This window comes from Macrotis lagotis, chromosome X, assembly GCF_037893015.1.
Source record: "Macrotis lagotis isolate mMagLag1 chromosome X, bilby.v1.9.chrom.fasta, whole genome shotgun sequence".
In the NCBI taxonomy this organism is placed as follows: Eukaryota; Metazoa; Chordata; class Mammalia; order Peramelemorphia; family Peramelidae; genus Macrotis; species Macrotis lagotis.
Genome location: NC_133666.1, coordinates 116,116,540 through 116,135,824, shown reverse-complemented (window position 1 = coordinate 116,135,824; position 19,285 = coordinate 116,116,540). Strand labels below are relative to the sequence as shown.

The 19,285-nt window shown below is 33.7% G+C and overlaps 1 pseudogene; it reads left to right on the top strand.

The window, feature by feature from the left end:
• Positions 1–14,574: 14,574 nt before the first annotated feature.
• LOC141499973 (small ribosomal subunit protein uS12-like) lies at positions 14,575–15,066 on the top strand (annotated as a pseudogene).
• The last annotated feature ends 4,219 nt before the right edge of the window (positions 15,067–19,285 follow it).

Sequence of the window (19,285 nt, the reverse complement as noted above, 5' to 3'; positions counted from 1 at the left end):
CCCCATTTAGTTTTTTCCAGAGGTCTACCATATCTAAGTTTTCTAAGATTTCATTCACCTCCTTAACTTCTTTCTTGTTTATTTTGTGACCAGATTTATCTAATTCTGAGAGAGGGATTTTGAGGTCCCCCTACCATTAAAGTTTTGCTGTCTATATCTCCTAGTATTTCATTGAGTTTCTCTTCTAAGAATTTGGATGCAAATATGTTTAATAATGATATAACTTCATTTCCTATAATCCCTTTTAGGATGTGCTTTCCTTTCTTATCCCATTTAATGAGATCAATTTTTGCTTTTACTTTGACTGAGATCAGTATTACTTCTGATTTTTTTTACTTTCATTGAAGCTTTATATATTTTTCTCTATCTTTTTTCCTTTACCCTGTGTGTGCCTGTCTGCTTCACATGTATTTTTGGTAAACAATTTTTGTAAATAAATATTGCAGAACTAAGGTTTTTTAATCCATTTTACTATCCACTTTTAAGAGTTCATCCCATTCACATTTACAGTTAACATTACTAATTTTGCATTTCCCTCTGTCATTTTTCCCTTTTATACTTTTCTCTTTCCTTTCCTTCCTTTTCTCTTTCCATTCATTTTAACTTTTCTTTTAAACTTTTACTTTAACTTTTTATTTATTTCACCTTTGCCTTCCTTTTTATCAGTTCTTTCCTCATCTACCTTTTTCTTTCCCCCCTCACTTTCCTGTAGGATAGGATGAATTTTTAAAATCACATGGGAATGTATGTTATTCCCTCTCTGAGCCAGATCTACTGAGAGTAGAATTTACTCAATGTTCACACCCTCCCTACTTTCCCTCTAGTATAATAGGTCTTTGTGCCTCTTTTTTGTCTATTCACCTTTGTCTTATTTTAACCCTGTCTTTTACCTATAACTTCTTTATCAAAATAAACTTTTATCTACCCTGATAGAAGTACAATGCTAAAAATTTAATTCCTTTATTGCTTGATTGATTTATAAGCAACATTGCCTCATATTCATTAAGTACATACTTCTTCTGTCCTCTTAGAAATAAACTTCTTGAGTCATAAATCTTATCTGATGTTTGTCCTTCATTCTCTTTTTATTGATATTTTATTTTTCCAAATACATGTTATAAAAGTTTTTTCAACATTCATCCATATGCATATGTATGTTTTTAAGTTACAAAATTTCCTTCTACCCTCCCTTCCTACCCCTCTCCCCTCAGGGAAAACCATTCAATTTAACATAGTACATATATATTTTTGATAAACATATTAACAGATTAGTCATTTTCAGTATGAGGAATTATGATTAAGGGAAAGAGATACATAAAATATCATTTTTATAGAGTTCATGGGATTCTGAAGAGGTTTTTTGGTTTTATTTTGTTTTTCTTCCTCTGGATGGTGATAGTATTGTTCACAGCCAGTCTAGTGCAGTTGTCCTAGCTCTCTGAGCTGAGAGGAGCTGCTTCTATCAAGGTTGTTCATCTCACAATGATGCTGTTAATGTGCACATTGTTCTCTTGATTTTGCACCCTTTGTTTAGGATCAGATCCTGTAAGTCATTCCATGCTTCTCTAGAGTCCAACTATTTATGGATTTTTTTAGAACAATAGTATCCCACGGTATTCATGTACTATGTATTTGTACATAGTATTTGTTCACCTATTCCCCAATTGAGGTCATCCCCTCAATTTCTACTTCCATCACTACAAAAAAGAGCTGCCATGAATATTTTGGAATTTTTTTTATGATTTCTTCTAAATATAGACCTAGAATTGGAGTTGTTGGGTCAAAGGGTATGAATAGCTTTATTGTTCTTTGGACATAGTTCCATATTGTTCTCTAGAATGGCTGGATCTGTTCACAATTCCACCAGCAATGCATTAATTTTCCAATCTTCCTACAACCTCTCCAACATTGAACATGTTCCCTTTTTTCCATCTAAGCCAATCTGATAAGTGTGAGGTGATACTGCTTAGTTGTTTTAATTTGCATTTCTCTAATCAATAATGATTTGGAACTTTTTTCATAGATTATATGTAGCTTTAATTTATTCATTTGAAAACTGTCTATTCATATCCTTTGACTATCTATAAGTTGGGGAAGGACTTGTAACCTTATAAATTTAATGCAATTCTCTATATATTTTAGAAATGAGACCTTTATCAGAACTCTTAGTCATGAAGATTGTTTTCCAGATTTCTACTTTCCTTCTAATTTTGGTAGCATTGATTTTATTAGTGTAAAACCTTTTTTAATTTAATGTAGTAAAAATCATTCATTCATTTTGCAATTTATAATGTACTCTATTTCTTGTTTGGTCATAAATTTGTTGCCTTTCCATAGATAGGTTACATTGAGTATTTCTTAGTCTATTAATTTATCTATGGTGTCACCCTTTATGTCTACATACTGTATCCATTTTGACCTTGTTTTGCTATAGGGTGTGAGATGTGGGTCTATGCCTAGTTTTTGCCTTACTGTTTTTCCAGTTTTTCCAACAATTTTTGTCAAATAGTGAGTTCTTATCCCAGAAGCTGATATTTTGGGTTTGTCAAACAGTAGATTGTTGTAGTCATTTACAGTAGTTGCTTTTTGAACATATCCTAATTCACTAATCCATTACTCTACTTCTTAACTTATACCAGGCAGTTGATGACTGTCACATCATGGTATAATTTTAGATCTGGTTGAGCTAGGCCACCTTCCTTTACATTCTTTTTTCATAAATTCCCTTGCTATTCTTGCACTTTTGTTGCTCCAGATGAATTTTGTTACTATCTTTTCTATCTTGGTAAAACAGTTATTTTGTAGTTAGACTGGTATGGCACTGAATAACTAATTTAATTTAGGTAGAATTGTTATTTTGAACCATGAGCAATTGACATTTTTCCAATTATTTAGATCTTACTTTACTAGGTGAGATGTGCCTTATAATTGGGTTCATATAGATTCTGAGTTTGTCTTGGGAGATAGATTCCCAAATATTTAATGTGGTCTATAGTTACTTTAAATCGAATTTCTCTTTCTATCTCTTGCTTTTGGGCTTTGTTGTTCATATTTAGAAATACTGATGATTTATGTAGGTTTATTTCATATCCTGCTACTTTGATGAATTTGTTAATTATTTCAAGGAGTTTTTTAGATGACTTTCTTGGGTTCTCTAAGTATACCATCATATCATCTTCAAACAGTGAAAGTTTGGGGATGGCTAGGTGGCACAGTGGATAAAGCACCAGCCCTGGAGTCAGGAGTACCTGGGTTCAAATCCAGCCTGAGACACTTTATAATTTACCTAGCTGTGTGGCCTTGGGCAAGCTACTTAACCCCATTTGCCTTGCAAAAACCTTTAACCAAAAAAGAGTGAAAGCTTTGCTTCCTCATTACCAATTCTGATTCCTTCAATTTCTTTTTCTTCTCTTATGGCTAAAGCTAGCATTTCTAAAACTATATTGAATAGTAATGGTAAAAATAAGCATCCTTGTTATGGTTTTAGATAGATACTACTTGTTATTTTAAGGAAAACAGCTCCATTCATTCCTAAACTTTCTGATATTTTTTAATAGGAATGGATGTTGTATTTTATCAAAGGTTTTTTCTATATCTATTGAGATAATCATATGATTTATGTTGGTTTTTCTATTGATATGTTCAATTATGTTGAGTATTTTCCTAATATTGAACTATGTCTGCCTATCTGATATAAATTCTATCTGATCAAGGTGTATTATCCTGGTAATAACTTGCTGCAGTCTTATTGCTAAAATTTTATTTAAGATTTTTGCATCAATATTCATTAGGGAGATTGGTATATGATTTTGTTTGTCTGTTTTGGCTCCTTCTGGTTTAAGTATCAGCACCATCTTCATGTCATAAAAAGGAATTTGGTAGAACTCCTATTTTTAAAAATTAGTTTATGTAGAATAAGAATCAATTGTTCCTTAAATGTTTGGTAAAATTCACTTTTAAATCCATCTGGATATGGAGATTTTAGGGAGTTTATTGATGGTTTCTTCAACTTCTTTTTCTGAAATAGTTATTTAAATATGCTATTTCCTCTTCTTTTACTCTGAGCAGTCTTTATTTTTGTTAATATTCATCCATTTCACTCAGGTTATCCAATTTATTGGTATACAGTTTTAAAAAATAGCTTTCAATTATCTCTTTAATTTCCTCCTTATTGGTGGTTAGTTTACCCTTTTTGTTTTTGTTACAGGTAATTTGATTATATTCTTTTTTTTTAATCAGATTGCCCAAAATTTTGTCTATTTATTGGCTTTTTCATAAAACCAGTTCTTAGTTTTATTTATGAGATCAATGGCTTTCTTACTTTCAGTTTTATTAATCTCTCCCTTGATTTTCAGAATTTCTAACTTGGTATTTAATTGGAGCTCTATAATTTGCTCTTTTTCCTAGCATTTTTAGTTGCATAACCAATTCATTGATCTCCTCTTTCTCTATTTTATTCATATAGGAATTTATAAATATAAAGTTTCCCTTCAAAACTGCCTTGGCTGCACCCCATAAATTTTGTTATTATTCCTGTTATTTATTTTTTGATCCATTCATTATTTAAAATTAAGTTATTTAGCTTCAATTAGCTTTTGACTTATCTTTCTATGACCCTTTATTATATGTAATCTTTATTTTATCATGATCTGAAAAGTATATATTTATTATTTCTGACTTTCATCATTTGATTATGCATTTGTATCCTAGTACATGATCAATTTTGGTATATGTGCTATGTACTGCCAAGAAAATGGTATATTCTTTTCTATCCCCATTAAGTTTTCTACAGAGATCAATCATAACTAAGTTTTCTAAGATTTCATCACCTTCTTAACTTCTTTTGTGGCTAGATTTATCTAGTTCTGAGAGAGGGAGCTTGAGGTCCACTATTATTAAAGTTTTGCTGTCTCTGTCTCCTAGTAATTCACTCAGTTGTTCCTCTTGGAATTTGGATGCTTTACTACTAAGTACATAAATGTTTAGAAAATGTTATAGTTTCATTAACAATGGTGCCTTTCATTTCCTTCCTTATCCCTTTTAATGAGATCAATTTTTGCTTTTACTTTATTTGAGATCAGCATTGTTATCTCTGATTTTTTTTTTTTACTTCAGGTTGAGGCATAATATATTTTGCTCCATCCTTTTATCTTTACCCTATGTGTATCTCTCTCTGCTTCAAATGTGTTTCTTATAAGCATCATATTGTAGGATTCTGGCTTTTAATCCATTCTGATCTCTGCTTCTGTTTTATGAGTAAATTCATCCCATTCACATTTATGGTTAAGTTTACTAATTCTGTATTTCCCTCCATGCTATCTTTCTCCATTTATAATTTTTCCTTTCCTCTTATTCTTCCTCACAAAAATTTTATTCCTTTTCTCCTTTAACTTATCTTTTAAAATTTAACTTTCACTTTACTTTCACTTATACCTTCACCTTCCCTTTGATCAGCCCCTTCTTCTCTTCCCCTGTTTCCCCCTTTCCTGTAGATTAGGATGAATTTTTAAACCCAAATGGCCAAATCTGTTGAATAGAATTTACTCATTCTCCCTTTACCTCTAAAATTATAAATCTTTGTGCTTCTTCACCAGACTCTTTATCACTCAACCACGATTGATCAGGTATCATCAATCACAATTTGATTTTTTTTGAATGATTGTTAAGCTCAAATTCTTATCATAGTATCATTACAGATTGATTGCTTGATTGTATATAAGCAGCATTGTCTCAGATTACATTGAATTATAATTATAATCATTTTTTACCTTCTCCCCTTTTCAAGTACCCTCCAAGGGCACACATTCCTTCTCATGAGACAAAGTATCCTCCAAAGTCAAATCATTTCTTGAACTATTCTATTTATACCCCTTCTCCCAGGCCTATTTTCTCTCATACTTTACACCCCTCCCCACACAGGGTTTTAACCCCTTCACTTAATGTGAAGCAAGGATTATGTCAAACTCTAATTTAATGAATCACAAGAAATTTAAAGGGCTGTAAGTACTGGAAGGCTCTGGAGGTCTCACTTGAGAACTTTAGAAATTATTGTAAAAGTTATGGGAGATATTGACTCAGGACTGCCAAGTTGGGAGATATTGACTCAGGACTGCCAAGTTTATGATGCCCTCATCAGAGAAAGTGCTAAGCTTTGTCAGAACAACAGAATTAAAATGGGTCAAAGTATAATGAGACACTTAAGTTTAGAGTTAACACCCCTGCTTTTCCTCAGTTTTTTTTGTCTCAAACATATTGATGTCATCTTGGAACTCTTCAATGGAGAGACAACATCCCACCATACCCATATCCTTTAAGTCCAATCTCTTCAATTATATTGGAACATTTAATTATCCTAAGAGAAATAAAGTTCTCAAGAATTGAAAGTGTTATATCTTCCCTATTAGAGTTGCATACAATTTGATGGTCTTGACCAACATTTGTTTGGTTTAGTCTGTTTTTTTCCTTCCCCTTTTCATTTACCTTTTTATGTAACTCTTGAGTTATATATTTGGCAATTGAGTTCTCTGTTCAGTTCTGGTCTTTGTGTTAGGATATTTTGGAAATCCTTTATTTCATTGAACATCCATCTTTTCCCCTGACAGTATATGCTGAATTTTACAGGGTAGTAAATTCTGAATTTTAATTCCAGGTCATTTACTCTACAATATATGGCATTCCAGATCTTTTGGTCCTTCAATGATGAGCTTTATAGATCCTCTGTGAGTCTTATTGTATTTAAATTGTTTTCTTTTTTGCTGCTTGCAGTATTCTCTCCTTAATTTGAGAGTTCTAGAATTTGTCTATAACAACCCTTGGAGTTTTTATCATGGGGTCTCCTTCTGGAGGGATTCTGTATATTCTTTCAATGGTCATATTTTCTTCTTGTTCTTGCAGATTTGGATTGTTTTCCCCAATAATTTCCTGCATGATAATACCAGGTCCTTTTTTTGATCTAAGGGTTTCTAGTAATCCAATGATTCATAGATCATTTCTCCTGTATCTTTTCCCCAGGACATTTGTTTTTCCTAGGAAGTACACTACATTTTCTTTAATTTTTTCAGCCTTTTTATTTTGTTTGATGGAATCTTGTGGTTTTGTAGATTCATTGGTTTCTATTTGTTCAATTCTAATTTTTAAGTTTTAATTTTCTTCAGTTACTGGTATTTCCTTTTTAACAGTGTTGAATTCCCTGATCAATTTTTCATAATACTCATTTCTTTATTCCATTTTTCTTCTGCCTCTCTTCTTTGGTTTTTTTAATTCTTTTTTAAGCTCTTCAATGAGTTTTTGAATTTGAGTTCAATTCACAGACTCTTTTAAGAATTCCCCTAAGAATGACTTTTCACTGATTCTTCTTCCAACATGGCATTGTCATTGTCTTTGACTTTAAAGTAGTTTCCTATAGTGAGTGCTCTTTTAGCTTTTGTGCTCATCTTTGTGGTTTTAGCTCTGCTCCTGCAGTACAGGGAGTATAGATCCAAGCTTTTTCTATTGGAGTTGGGGTCTGGTCCCTATCTTGTCATTGGTCAAGATCCAGTCCAGGCCTTGCCTTTGCAGAGTTTTGTTTCCTCCTTTATGTCCAGGTTCTGACTTAGTAGTGGTTTGTTCCTGGCCACTTCCTGTCTTTTGCCCTAGTGTTCCCAGGGTTCAGACTTTGCTTGGGGTTAAGACTGGCTTGCTATCTAGCTGCTGGGATCTCTGCTGTTGTCAAGTTGTCAGGATCTGCCTCCTGCTGTCTTTTCTGCTTTCCTGCCTCCTGGGTTTTACTTCCCCTTCTCCTCCAAAGAGACGGACCTTCACTGAAGATCCTCCATGATATCTACCACTGAAAATTTCTTTGAATTTTCTTTTTTCTTGGTGGGATCTATAACTTGAATGTCAGTGCAGAGGTTTCATTTATTTGGTAAGGAAAAGGTCTGGGAGCATATTAGCTTCAGACTGCCATCTTCACTCCACCCTGGAAGTTTCCTTGTTCCTCATTCTCAAAGACCATGACATCAAGGAAGTTATGCCATGACAAAAACATGAAATGGATTTTGAGTGAGCTGTGCTAAGTATTTTGCCCATATATTATAAGTTTTTCTAAGTGAACATCTAAAAAAATTAGAGGATCTATGATTTTATTTGTGAGCGTTCCCTCTTTTTATACAGATTCCAAAACCTTAAGTGGCATTACTGGTCAAAATCTTCACCTGAGGTTGAATATTTGAGAAATTAGCCTCTCCAAACACAGTTAGAATAATATTAAAACATCCAACTATAGCTAGAACCACATTCAATTTGATAAAATTAGATTTTGTGCAAATATGGCCACTTTCACACTTAAAGGAAAATTTTAGTGGCAGTCTCCTTTTTCTTTCTATCTTTGCTCTTTCTTTGTCTCTTGACTACCCCACTCTTCCTCTTATCCAAAGTAGGTCAAATTTTAATCCAACTTAAAAGTAATAGTGCCTTCTTTTGTGTGTATATTTCAAAAGGGAAGAGTGGTGAGGATTTTCATTAGGTTCCAGAGGACAGGACAACGGGTGGTGTGAAAATTAATAGAGCAAACAATGATTTTCATAGAATTTGCTTGTACTTATTCTGGAAAGTGTTGCCTAGAACTCAGCAGGGATAAACTATTACTTGTCTCTGGTTATTAGACAAATCTAAATTGTATAGCCAAAAAAAGCTTTTATTTACATCTAATTAAGTTTGAAAGTTGGATCTATTTCTTGTAAAAGGATGCATTTAAGATGTTTTTTTGGAATTGGAATAGTAATTACATTTTTTTGTATGGTAAACAGAGACCTTTTGGCAGTGGAGAGCTTTCCTTTTGAAAACTGCCAAGAATTTTTTGCTTCACTATGAAATTTCAAGTATTCACACTGCCTTTGCATCTTCTAGAAGTAGGTCTAGAATAAAATAATGTTACGTATATACAGAATAGTAGGTAATATTTAAAATAAATTTAATTTTGCATGAGGAGTTAGATGAGGAAAAAATAAAAATAATGGTAGCTATTAAAAAAGTGATAAATATAGAAACTTAGAACAGAAAGAATATAGAAGGAGGAAAAAAGTGAGAAGAATGGGGTTTGGGGTGAAGAGGAAACACTAAAATAAGAACCAATGAGAAAAGAAATAAATAGCTGAATGGAAGAGAAGAGGAACAGGGACAGAATAAAGAGAAAAGGAGATGAATGAGAAGAAAACTGGAAGAAAAGGAAAAGAGGAAAAGGGAGAGGTGGGGAAAGAAATAAAATAAATGAACTGAGTTATTTTAATGTAATTTAGGACTGCAAAGTTGTCTAAATGATAATGGAATTTGACAGTTTGATATGTATTTATGGATGTTGACAATTCTGTCAGAATACTATATAGGATTATCTGGGGGTTTTGGAGTTTATTATCACAGGCATGCAGAAATAACAGCTTGATAGGGTAAAAATAAAATATTCAGTCAATCCAATCCTTATACTTGTATAGTGCTCTTCATACAAATTCCAGAACACCATACATAAAATATATTAACCAATGAAAAGGCAAAATAATTTTTTTAAGTCCTCAAACTAGGCTTGAAATTCACAAGAGTTCATTGTTGAAAATTTTCCAGAAAAGAAGCACAGTAGTGTCAATTCAACAAATTAGAAGATAGGGTTCATCAATTCCTTATTGTTCACTTGAAAAATAGGAAAGTATTTCTTTTTTCTTCCAAAAGGTATTCAGAGTTACAAGGTAATTAGTAATCCCAACAGCAACAATGTTCCTATAAACTACCTTGACCTAGTTTAAAATACCCAATAACATTCCTCTCTTTTTTCTGTCAGTTGTGTGAAGAAAGCATTTTAAAAACAAAGCCCTAGTACTCTAGTACTGTAAAGTAAATAACATGAATACAGCTACCAGAATCACAATTGATTTACACTATTGTTGCCTCCCTCCCATTTGTTAGGAGATTAAACCAAATTTACCATTGAGTTTAGTAAAAGCTCATGACCAATGCTAAAGGTCTCTCCTTAGCACACAATTTATTCATGATTGTGTGTGGAAGTTGCCATGAATGCATGAAAGAAAAAAAATAGATTTTTCACCTTATGTTTTTGTTTATGTTTTAAGTAAACTTCAGTTGTTAACTAGAAAAAGAAAAGATTTAGTTATTCAATTTGATTAACAGAAATAATATATTTTATGAAATAGATGTTCATTTAAAAATTAATAAAATTCTCTGCTTGCACATATCTGTGCACTTATCTTTTGGAATATTTATTCCTTAAAGGCAGAGAACTGATTAATTCATGCTTTTGTTTCCAGAGCACCTGGTACATAGTAGTTACTTAGTAAATGTTTGCTGATTTGTTGAATAATCTTGATTATATTGAGCAAAAGTATTGGAAGGCAAAATAGTATCCACAACCCAAAATAACAGAGAGGAAAAACTAAGCTAACTTCTCAGTACACAAAAAAATATATGGAGTTTATAGGTGCTAACTTAAGTTAGTATATACTATACAGTAACTATATACTAACAAGTTTTAAACAGGGGGAGGAAAATAGTATATTATTCAGTGATTTTAGACTCTAGAACAATTACTTTTGACTCAAATCTTGCTGTATTCCTTGTATAGTCAAATGATTAGTTAATGATAATTTTATCATTCTTCATAAAAGACAAATTAAGGCTGTAGAATAGCTTTTTTCCCCCCTCAAGAGCCAGAGCTACCTGGAAATCTTAAGTTCAACAAGATGGAAGAGAATTAATTAATGAGATAATTGTTATCAAGTCAAAAATACTTCTTACTTTTCTGCATTTTTTAGAACATCACAGTCACAGACATATGCCTATATCAAATAAAATAGAAAGAAAGGAAAAATCACGCCTAGTAACAGGGTTCGTGATATGTGAAGCATACTGACATTAAAACTTAGTGGACAACACTACTTCACAATTCCCATCTTTCAAATCAATATTATGCTTATATTCAGCCAAATAAGGCAAAGACTTAGGTCATACTCTAAATACTGTGATTTCATTGTTAATAATTATTCTCTCTAAGCATTATTAAGCTAGCAATTATTGTACCTTTTAGAACTTGTAGAACTATATTGTCCATCAAGAACCATGGTTCATATTCCCTCATAAATTCACAAGTGCCACCCAACAAGCTAGTGTCCTTTCTTATTTTCTTTTCAAATTGTGTAGATTCCAGAGATTCATTCAAGTTTTCCATTGACTATCCCTTTTTCTTGTCTCATCGTTTTTGCTGTCAAACAGTGAATATAAATGCTAATGTAGACAATATGCTCTTTAAATTAGAACAAAACAAGAGGGGAAAAAATATGAAGTTGCGAATGTGTAACAACATCAAATAATAGACCCAAGAAGTTGTTTAATATCAAATCTAGAGAGGATTTCTTTCAAAGAAATATTCTTTCAACCAAATCACAGATCCCAGAATATATTCAGTTGCTCAACAATTCTCATTTGCTCCTTATAAAATTCCTCTGTTAGGAATTTAAAACTCTTCATAATCTAACTTAAGCCCTTCTTTTTAGCTGCTTTATTATTATTATTATTATTATTATTATTATTATTATTATTATTATTATTATTGCCCCCTCACATCTTCAGCTTGAAACTAACCTTATCTATCTCTTCCAAACTCCTTGAAAAAGCAATCATTTTCATTTTATTTTGTGTCTTCACTTTTTCTAATTCTCACTGAAACTCTCTATAATTTAATTTCAAACTTTGTCAATTCAACTGAGACCACCTTTTCCTAAATCATTAATAAACTATCAATTGCCAAATTTCAGAGATTTTTTTTCAGTTATCATCTTGATCTTTTTGCGAAACTTAACATTGTTGAATACCCTCTCTTTCTAGATACTCTTTCCTTTCTATGTTTTTGTGACACTGATCTCTCTTGGTTCTCCTATCCTCCTACCTGTTTTACTGCTCCTTTATTCAAATTTTTCTTTTGATGAATCATAATTCTTAACACATTTCCTCACTATAAATGTCATCTTAGGTTCTTTCTTCTCATTTTCTCTCAAGTGTTTTAGTTATTTCTAAGTAGTAGATCCTTAGACTTATTATTCTAGCCCTAGTCTCTGAGTTTTGTTACAGTCCTACATCACTTTTGGACATTTTGAACTCTGTGTGCCATGGATATTCATACTCAATGTGACCAAAATTGAATTATTTTGTTTCCCCTCTCATTCTCCCTTCTTCTGAACTTCTAAACTGTTTCTGAGAGGGCACTACCAACTTTCTAGACAAGTAGTCTCAAAACTTCATCTTCACTCTCATTAAATTCATATAGTCAACCAACTACCTAGTTTATTATCTCTACCTCTATAACACCTTCAGTTTCCCCTTCTTTGTATTTACACACTCACCACCCAAGGTCAGGCTCTCATCACCATCTTCCACAAAGCTGACAAAATGATTTTAACACAGGAAGCTCTGACTATATTACTGCCGTATTCAATAGTTGTCCCCCGCCATGCTCTCTATAATTTTTAGTGTAAAATATTAGACTTTCTTTTAGCCTTTAAAGTCCTTCAAGTCCTCAACCCAGCAAATATTTACATTCTCATCACACATTATTTTCCTTTTCAATCACTATAATCCAACATTACCAGACTTTTTTTGGTTGTTCTTCATTCATAGTATTTTCACTTCTGTGATTCTGTACTGTCCCCCATGTCCCCTTCAACTACGTTACTTAGAGTCAACTACATAGCAACTTTAAGTCTTTTCTGATTTCCTTCTTCATCTTACCCCCAGCAATCAACCATACTTACACCTTGTCCCCTCCAAAATGGTTGCAAGCTCTTTAAGTGCAATGATTGTTTTTAGTTCCATCTTTCCATCCTCAGTTCCTGATGTAAAGATGGGCACATAACTGATGCTTAATAAAGGCTGATGATTAATTGACTGATTAATTTTTCCTCACACAGGACATTCTCTCTGACTCCATGCCTTTGCATAGGTCACTCTTTCTTGATTCCACCCTAGGGAGCCACTAGATAACATCAAGGGTCAAGGGTCCTATGCCTCCTTCAAGCGATGTTATCTGATTCTTCCAATGACTTTATATATTTACTTTATGAGCTAGCTGAATGTCTCCTTTCCATGCCCAACTAGAAAATAAGTTTCTTGAGATTTGTCTCATTTTTATATTTGCATCTCCTGTGTTAGGTCATTTAGTAGGCACTTAAATAAATGCTTTTCAATTGATATTTCATAAAGAAACAAATTTCTTTTTAAAATGTGATAAATCTTAATGTTAGAGAAACATTTCAGGATTATAGATTTAGAGACAAAAGGAAACTTTGAAGTAATCTGGTATAACTGCCTCGCTTTTTGAGATAAGCAAACTGAGACAAAGGTAAGTAAAATGACTTACTCAGGATCATTCAGGTAATAAGGGGTTGAATTCAAGCCTTCCAACTTCACAATCAGAACTTGTCCCCCTATATGATAATACTTCTGTACTTCTCTCTCTCTCTCTCTCTCTGTCTGTCTGTCTGTCTCTCTCTCTCTCTCTCTCTCTCTCTCTCTCTCTCTCTCTCTCTCTCACACACACACACACACACACCACATCCCTGAAATCAGTAGGAATTCATTAACCACATCAATAATTCAGAAAACTGCAACTCATAAAAATATCCATATTGTACCAGGTTCAGCTTCAATTAACCCTAAATTTTTCTCCAACAATAATGATATCAGAGCCTTTTTGATATATATGTATATATACTTAATGCTATTCTCATCATAAAAGCTACAAGTCCACCTTCATTAATTTAGTAACAAATTGATATGAATCTATAATTCTTAAATTTATCTAAACATAAAAGCATTCAATCTGATCTGTGGCATGTTTTTAAAAATGTCCTTCCAGGGCACCTAGGTGGTACAATGGATAGATCACTGGCCCTGGAGTTAGGAAGACCTGAGTTCAAATCCAGCCTCAGATACTTATTAATTGCCTAGCTGTGTGATCTTGGGCAAGTCACTTAATGCCATTGACTTAAATAAATAAAAATTTAAAAAATTAAAATGTCCTTCCTACCCAGCTGTGGTGACTAAGTGACTAAGGTCACTTAAACCCTTTTCCTTGCAAAAACAAACAGAAAAAATGAATTCCTTCCTTAGATTAGGTGAAAAAGGAACAATAGTAAATAACTATAGTAATCAACTGTTTGATAAATCCAAAGACTTCAGGTTCTGGGATAAGAATTCACTCTTTAATAAATCTAGTGGGGAAAACTAGAAGACAGTGTGGCAGAAACTAGGCACAAAACAACATTTCACACCCTATACCAAAAGAAGGTTGAAATGGGTACGTTTACAGGATGGGTACGGGATTAAGTCATAAAAGGTGATATTATAAACAAATTAGGAGAACAAGTAATAGTTTACCTGTCAGATTTGTGGAAATGGGAACAGTTTATGACCAAAGAAGAGACAGATAACATTATAAAAAACAAACAATAATTTTGATTACTTAAAATTAAAAAGTTTATGCACAAACAAAGCCACTGCAACCAAGATTAAAATTCAGGCCTTCTCTCTTCTCTCTTGGCCCGGACGGCGACAGCATGGGTAAGTGCCGTGGTCTTCGTACTGCTAGGAAGCTCCGCAGCCACAGGAGAGACAAAAAGTGGCATGACAAACAATATAAGAAAGCACATTTGGGCACTGCCTTGAAGGCCAACCCATTTGGAGGAGCATCTCATGCCAAAGGGATTGTCTTGGAAAAAGTTGGTGTAGAAGCCAAGCAGCGCAATTCTGCCATCAGGAAGTGTGTGAGAGTCCAGTTGATTAAGAATGGCAAAAAAAATCACTGCCTTTGTTCCCAATGATGATTGCTTGAATTTTATTGAGGAAAATGATGAAGTTTTGGTTGCTGGATTTGGTCGAAAAGGCCATGCTGTTGGTGATATTCCTGGAGTACGCTTCAAGGTTGTAAAAGTTGCAAATGTTTCTCTTCTGGCCTTGTACAAAGGCAAGAAAGAAAGACCAAGATCATGAAAATTGTATGATGTCTCTGTCATAGTAAAAAACTTTCATGTAACAAAAAAAAAGAAATTCAGTAAGTTAGGAAGCAATTTTTATAACTAATGCTTCTGATAAAGGACTCATTTCTCAAATATATAGAGAACTGAATCAAGTTTATTAAAAAAAAAATAGGCACTCCCCAATTGATAAATGACCAAATAACATGGAAAGGTAATTCTCAGATGAAGAAATCAAAGATACCTATAATCATGTGAAAAATTGCTATAATAATTACTTATTAGAGAAATGCAAATTAAACCATATGTAAGGTACCACCTCACTCCTCTTAAATTGACTAATATGATTAGAAAGGTAAATGATCAATGTTGCAGGGGATATGGGAAAAGTGGGACACTAATACACTGTTGGAGTTGTGAACTGATCTAACCTTTCTAGAGACTAATTTGGAATTCGTCTCAAAGGACAATAAAATTGTGCATACCCTTTTGATTCAGCAATACCACTATGGATCTATATCCTGCATAGATCATGAAAAAGTATAAAAGTCCAACAGGTACAAAAAATATTCATAGCAGCTCTTTTTTGTAGTGGCAAAGAACTGGAAGTTGATGATGTCCATCAATTCAGGAATGGCTGAACAAATTGTGGTATATGTATGTGCTGGAACACTATTGCTCTATAAGAAATCATGAGGGATGGGATTTCAGAAAATCCTGGAAAGACTTGCATGAATTGTTGTGGAGTGAAATGAGCAGACAGAATCAGAAAAATATTATACACCCTAACAACAACATGGGGTGATGATCAACTTGATGGGCACATTCATTTTAACAGTACATAAGTCAAAGCTAATTTTTAAAGACTTATGATGAAAAATACCAGCCATATCCAGAAAAGGAAAACTTATCTTCAGTTTTTAAAAGTTGTTATGTATTATGTCATTCTTTTTCCTCTCTATTGTTTTCTTTCTTCCATTTGGATTTGCTTCTCTCACAACATGACCAATATGGATCTATTGTTTAGCATGGTTTTAAATACAGAGCCTATATTAGATTGCTTTTTGTTGGGGGGAGGAGAAAAAGGGAGGGAGAAAAATGTAAAACTCAAAACTTTGCTTAAAAATGATTGGTAATGGGGCAGCTAGGTGGTGCAGTGGATAGAGCACTGGTCCTGGAGTCAGGAGTACCTGAGTTCAAATCTGGCCTCAGTCACTTAATAATTACCTAGCTGTGTGGCCTTGGGCAAGGCATTTAACCCCATTTGCCTTGCAAAAACCTAAAAAAACATGATTGGTAAAAACTACCATTGCATGTAGTTGGAAAGAAAAATAAAATACTTTTTAAAATTTCCTTCCTAAACTAAAAAATATATACAAACTTCCTTCCTCAGTTTGACTTTGGTATACTCATTGGTAGAAAAATACAATCCAGTGGAACAATGGTCCAGTTGTTCCTTCAGTTCATTTTAAGGGGATAATTTTCCAAATCAAAATAGTTCAGACATTAAAAATTAACTACAGTCAACTTGCAAATGTATTTGATAAATTTCAAAGTGCAGAATTGTTCATACCCTTAATCTCATCCTTACAGGTATGAAACAGAACTATCTGACCATAATATACCATCTTTTTTTTTTACCATCTCTCTTTACCTTACATCCAATCATCATTACAATCCCATTTACTCCAAGTTCTCTTAGTACATCATCCCTACTCTGACTTCACTTTTCTCCCTTCCCAGTAGATAACTAGCTCAACTGAACACTGCCCTCAATTTTCAAATCCATTTTCCCCTTGCCATAACACCTTTTAAGATTTATCCCCACCATCCATCTTCTTTGCTTCTATCCCTGTACTGTAGATCTGTAGAGCAAAATAATAAAAAAAATCAAAATCACAATTACACCAATGTAATTCACTATAAATTTATGTCATCTAATATCAACTTGATCTCATCACTACAGAGCAATCCTTTTACTCTTCCCTAACTGACTGTATTTTAACTCCCATAGAGGTTTTATGAATCACTTCTCAGATTTCCTGTACTATCCCCTCCCAACTCTTTCACAACAGAGAACCTCACCTCCTACTTTACCAAAAACAAGGTTGACCATCTATCAAGAGAACCCTCATTTGGGATAATAGGTAGTGCTTTCAATGACATGAAGTTACTTGTTGCCAAAAAAGATCCTTTTTTTAATACAATATTCTTTAGATCACTATAAGACTGTGAGCCCTGGGATATATGATCCTTGAAGAGGTAATAATTCAACTGATTCAAAGGGCAATGGAATGACAGAGGTTGGGTGTATATAGGCTGTAGCACTTTACTTGCAAGCAATTCAAGGAAATTGCCTTTATTTAAGGAGTTGATGTCTATCAACTGTTACATTTAACTTTAAGATTTTTCCAAAGTGAAATGAAGATATAGAAGTTGAAGTCACACATTAATAATCATTGTTTCTTTTTTTACTGAAACTAAACAATGTGGTTTCTTTCACGCGCGCACGCACACACACACACACATACACACACACACACACACACAAACACACATATATTCCTTCTTCTGAATGTGTATTTTGATCTTTCTTATCCCCATAGTAATTGTCTTTGGTAAGATTTTTTTTTTCTTCTGTTGTTTGTTCATTTCCCAAGTCTATGGCTTGATTTTTAACTCTTTGTTAAGGCAAGATTCTGCTTCCAGGTGAAGGGCACACTGTCCCAAGCTTTTGGAATTTTTATTGCTGTTTTCAGGACTACATCTAGGCACCTACTTGTTTCCAATTCTTCCAAAATAGTATAAACTAAGGAGAGGTTTTCACTACTCTTCTGGCCTGTCCTCTAGTCTATAAGGAACCACAAGCACTCCTTTCTGCCCTGGAACTGTGAGGACACCCCACTCCACTGTGACAGCAAATCTATTGTGCTATTGTTCCTCTTCTTCTTGGGACTACGATCCAGGACTGCAACCCAGATCAGTATATGAGCACAGCAGTAGAATCCTGCCACAGTGCTAGCAAAGGGGCCCCCTCTAATCTTCTTCTCACCTCCTTACTATCTGTGAGCAGAAAGTTCTGGAAGCAGCTACTTTTGCTGATTCAGTGGCTCCCAAGGACTTCTTCTGGTCCCAGGTCTACTCTGCTCAAGCTTGCACTGCTCACCCCAGGGTGGCATTCTTTTCCTACTGACCTTCCAAATTGTTCTTGATAATCTCTGGGTTAAGAAGTCTGGAAACTGCCATTGCTGCAAATGACCCAGTCACCTTAATATCTGTTCCTGGATTGTTGAGACTTACTGCACTGAGTTCCACACTCACCCTGGTGCAACAGACCCTTCCCACTGATCTTCCAAATTGTTTTGAGTGGGAAAATTGTTTCACGCTGTCTTTTTATGGGTTCTGCCTCTTTAGAATTTGTTTAGAGTCATTATTTAAAGATATTTGAAGTGATTAGAGGGAGAACTCAGGACAGTCTATACCTTCTCTCTGGTATTTTGGCTTCACCTACACTCACACATATTCCTAGAGATATATTACTGCTTGATTCAAACTCATCTCATTAAAAATAGTTCTTAAAATGTTTTTTCAAGAATTGCCTAGGATGACTTTCCTATCTAAAGCAAAATAATGAAATGAAAATGTTCAGTTAGAAATTTTCTCTAGAATTATAAATTAACCTGAGATTATAGTATGAACTTAAAGTTATCCAGTACTTCTAATTTTTATCTGCATCCCATCCCAACAAGGTCTAATGTTGCATGAATTATAGTATTAGAAATGATACCCCCCCCAAACCCCCTCAGAACAACCCCTAGAATTCTGAGAAGACGTAGTAGCCAAAAACAAGCATGCATTACACCAGGCATGGGAAAAAGTATTATTTTCCATTCCACATACAAAGACATGAAGTTAGGGAATGTAAAGTAATAGACGGGAAATACCAAATAAGTCAGTTTGACTCAAATTTAAAATATTTGAGGATGTTAACTGGGAAGTTCATTTAGAAAGAATTTAGTAAGTTCTCCAAAACCAATATTCTCAATGACTTCAATACAAAGATGAGCACATCGCAAAACTTAATGGAAATTATATATCAAAAATAAAAAAATTAGAGAGAACAAAGATTTTTAGTCTACCTAAGAACTTAACTCCTAAATATCATGATTACTTTATTCAGGGGCAGCTAGGTGGCGCAGTGGATAGAACACCGGCCCTGGAGTCAAGACAACCTCAGTTCAAATCCTGCCTCAGACACTTAATAATTACCTAGCTGT